Here is a 5,013-nt window from a genome sequence, read left to right as displayed (position 1 = left end):
AGTAAGAACTTAAATTATTTTATTGGATGTGTACTTGTTTATGTATTTTTTCTGGGGGAAAAACTAAACAAAGGTGATTTGCTTAAAACAAAAGTGTGCTATTTCGAGGGTGACAGATACTAGCTGTTTAATAGCACTTGGTTTTTCAATGAACTGTTGCAAATTACTTTAAAGATAAGAGGAAATAATATGCCTGGCTCACTGAAAATAGGAATTCACATAAGCAGAACATAATGATCCATGTAAGACCTTGTCGCTGAAACTTGGGAGGGTTAATGATTATGATGATAATTAAAATACAGAGAGGATTTGTAAAATACTTATTTGCTATTTGAAGAACTCAGCGTACTTCTCCTATATTCTTCGCATGGATCTCTGTGCAACAGCTATATAACAGGCTGCTTAAATACCTTACAATAATGAAAAGGAGCATGTGGCTTGTTATAACCATAAGTTATTATAAGCTTTTGGTTTTTGCTTCACCTGAAAGGCTGGACCTCCTGTGACACAGCTTTTTGAAACATCATTTCAGGTCATAATTGTAAAACTGACTCTGAGGAAAGAGTGCCACCTACTGAATCAGATTTCCCGGGTTCCCTCCAAGGACTGGTCTCCCAACTTTAGATTTGTCCTAATATGCTTTTTACTGTAAGAAATAATGGGATTGCTTCACCGTGCATGAAATAATTTTATTATCTTAGTTTCCGGCTTCAGCCATTTTATTTGAATGATCCAAGAGCCACATATATAAATTAACTATTTCATTCATAAGCTTTTCGTTTCTGTTAAGAAGTAATGTACAAATTCAGCAAAACTAATTTTCCTAGGAAGCAATTTCCCAAACAAATGCCCGAATGTCTCGTTCTATTGTCAAAGTGACCACAAGGGGGAGCCAGCATGTAACTTCTTGTGGGGCAAGAGAGGTGCGGTTGATTAATGAATTGAACTCTAACTTCAGGCTGACAAGACAGGAAGGAATATAAGAATATGGCATTTGGACTTTATGAGACTCAATATAATTTTTCTCAGAATCACTTTTGTTTACAATTTAGCCCAACTCCTCTTCTCAATAAGTATTAATACATCAGAGAAAGTCTAACAGATTTACTTTTAGGTCTGACAATTCCTTATCTATGCTCTAGTCTGATTTGTCTTTGCTCACATACACTTTGTTGTAACCATAACACTAACATTTAATTGTAAAATTTAAATATAAAAATCTTAAATTAGACTTTATCTAATCTTTCATAATATGACATATCACTTGGTTCAAGAGTTGATCACTGGTTATTAATTTATGCATATTTCTTCAGACTTACAAACTTAGAAAAATATGTAAAATATGTAGATATAAGTTATAAGCTTATATAATTTTATTGTGCAATTATGAATTAATTCTTCGCACATATAAATTGCATCGCTAGGGTTAATCTGTAATTTTGTGTGTTCAGTGATAACACACTTCCTATAATAAAGAGGACGGCATGGATATATACATACTTTATTATGTCATTACATATCATGACATACACATAATATAGGAGAACATTAAAAGGTATCATTTCCTGACAAATATTTTTCAAATAAAAATAGTTCACAATTTTAATAAAAATTGGAGAAAGTTTAATATTCAATTCAAACTATTTTGTTCATTTATATAAATATTTTATACTTTTTCTTATTTTTTTGTTATGTAGAAAATATTGAGTTATCAAAAATTTTTAAATGACATAGTATTTTCCCTAAATTTTAAAAACTCTGGTTAAGACACATTGCTTTCATTACAATTCATATTTACTATAAAGGAGAAAGATGCATTTTAGCAATTGTCCTGTTAGTAGTATGGATTTCACATTTATTAAAAGGTAAAGCTTCGATTAAAAGTCAATAAATGGTCTCTAAAACACAATGGCAAAGGAACTGGATATTGATAAAATACTGTTAATCACATGATAAGTATGATTTGGAAAATTTCATACTTATTATGTGTAAAATAGTTTAGCTATTAAATTTATTTGGAATATTCTCTATTAACAAATAAAAATATGTGAAACCGAGTACAGAATTAATGGCAAAAGTGATTGAGAAGAAAACAGGGGAGTAAGCACTTTTAATTCATATAAACAATGTCTGTGCTGAAAACATTAGTATCAAAAATTCTTTTTAAGTACTATGTTTTATTAAAATGAAAAATATAACAAGCAGGGCAAGTTGCTGAAGAATGCTAAAACTGCTGCCATTATGATTGCATGTATAAACTCTCAGGATTACAACTACACCCAGTAAATAGAGGCAAAATTAAATACATTATACAAAATTCCATAAAATAGAATGTTTAAGATCATTCCATAATGACAGTGCTATTAAATCAATTATTGGAGAAATATAGCAGTATTAATAATTTCTTAACAGTCTTTAAAGGTGGACTTCAATACTTCTCTCTTTGAAGCTATTCCAACATAATAATCAATTTACCTTTAAAACACACCTAGATTAGCATATTTCAATAATTAGACAGATATTATATGTTTTTTCAAATACTTTCTATCAATGTGTGTAAACACCCATATATATTTCAAATAATCTCACAAGATCTTTATATCTGCAGTTATGTGTATTAAAGCTATACTTTTTATTTCAAGGTTGAGACCATCATTTGTAATTACAAAAAATGATAATCAGGCCCTTTTTTGAGATATGTGAGAATTCAGGTATCTTTAGTTATGCACAACATGAAGTTCTTCTAGATTCTTCAACTTCATGCTATGTAACCATAACCTTGTGTGGTATAAGAACCAATAAGATTTTCAAACTGTTTAACCATATTTATATCATCTCTCTTTTAACATTAAGTTTAATATTTTAAGCATAGTGGAAAAGACATTCCTGGATAATTGTATTGTGAACCAAAAACCTATTTGGGAAATAAAAATACATTTTATGAAATCGTTAAAAATTAAGAGTGATTGTCATGTCTGGTTAAGGAGAAGCCAAACAATTGGAACTGAGATATCAGCTGATACCATTTTCTTCAAAAACAAATTACGTATATGATACAAAACTTAAAATTAGTTATGTTAGGTAAATGTTAGTCTTATACAATACAATTTAGTACTACAGCTTTAAATAAAACACAAGTAAGATACCTAAAATATTTATCTTCTCTTTGCAGACACCTTGTGATTGTCAAGTATGGTAGTTCTTTTGCATACACTAGGGGGCGATGTGACACAATTACTCTGGAGGGGTGGTAAGCAAATTTATATCTGTGAGGATGCTTTCTCTTACCATTGGGTCTTTTCTTAGACACGATGTTTCTAATCGCCCCCTAATTGTATAACAACAATACATATAAGTAAAGCTAATCAATAAACCATACTATTAATACTTTTTTTCTTGAAATTGCTGTCATTCTCTCCTTTTTGCTTTATGGCAAACCTTAAGGATGTATTTTTTGAAGTTCCTTGAATTCCTGTGTTATGCAGAAAAGTCATTTGTCGTATCTGAAAAATAATAATTAGTAACTGACTGTCTAATCAGAACTATGAATATAAAATTAGCTGCTACTTATAGACAGAGGTAATAAAGAGGTATAAGGATGGAGTTTTCCGAGGCATCCTGGTTAAGCACCCACTCAGCACAACAACCCAGGTTTCTACAAAGCTCTAGCTTTCCTGTTTAGCAATAGGACATGCATGACAAACTACCTATTTAGAAAAACAAAGACACTTTAGGATTTGTAGCCTGGGTGAAAAGAGCTTGTCTTTGAATTTTTAAACTGTTAAGAGTCTCTTAAAGGAGTGGTGAATTTTGGATACAGATCAGACAGCAAATTCAAGCTATAAGTTATCTCATTGAATCCTCCAGGAAATAAATAGCTCCTTTACCTGAATCTTTAAGCAATTATCCTAACAACAATCTTCAGAACTTTCTTGTAATTGGTCTGGATTTGATTTTCTTTGAATCCTGAATGATTCATGTTACAGACTAGTACATTAGTCATTCACAATTTATAAATGGCAACTTAACTTCAGTATTTATGAATTGCAATCAATATTCTAGCAATCAGAACACTCACCTTTTCTATTTCAATATTTCAATTTTCTTTTTTGTTCTTAACTCTTTCCCAGAACTGCTGGATCAGGAGAAAACAGGTCTTCACTTTCAGATGTTTGTAATAATAATTTACAAAGAAAGAATCTCTGAGATTAGTAACTGAAATTGGAGAAGTGGGCGAATCAGAAGTGTGTGTGTGTGTGTGTGTGTGTGTGGTGTTACTCAGAAAACAAGAATCTTTGATCTCCTGATCTGCCTCCATTTTTTTACCGTTCAGTTGCTACTATGAAAAAGAGCTTTGACAAAAAAAAAAAAAAAAAAAAGAAAAAGAGCTTTGACAAACGTGGTTATCAAAGGGTATTTGGTCTTAAAATAAATTCGAATAAAATTCGAATTGTCATGTGGAAATTTAACAACAGGAATGGAGGTGAACAAAACACCAAAACTATTGTGTGCTTGTGTGTCCGCATTACCTTTCACTTGGCTGAGATGGTAGGGGACGATGACAGAAAAGGATAGAACCTGAAGTATTATTTAGCCAGATTTGAGTTTTAACAAGCTACAAAGCTTGTATTGATAGTGAGCCTTTCTTCTTAAGGGAGAGGGAGGCTCTTTTCCTCTGAGGAGACATGGCCTTTGAATGGACGTCTGCTTTTCTTCTGAAACACTTTCATAATTAAGTGACTTTCCTTGCATGGGTGGCAGGGGACAGTTGATTTTTCTCCGAGGATGAAGAAAGTTATATATTGATTGCCTTTGCTAGCGGCGTGTTTGTACCGGCGCGAGAGAAACCTGCTCACGAGCGCCCTCGAATCCACACACATTCACGGAATACACATCTCAGCCCGTGGAAACGCGCTCACACACACGCACACACACATACACACACGCACACTCATACACACACACACACACACACCTCTGCACCTCATTCGGAGGCTCCAGGAGAAGTCAGCT

The sequence above is a fragment of the Nycticebus coucang genome, chromosome 15, assembly GCF_027406575.1.
Source record: "Nycticebus coucang isolate mNycCou1 chromosome 15, mNycCou1.pri, whole genome shotgun sequence".
NCBI classification, from domain to species: Eukaryota; Metazoa; Chordata; class Mammalia; order Primates; family Lorisidae; genus Nycticebus; species Nycticebus coucang.
This window is presented reverse-complemented; position numbering follows the sequence as displayed.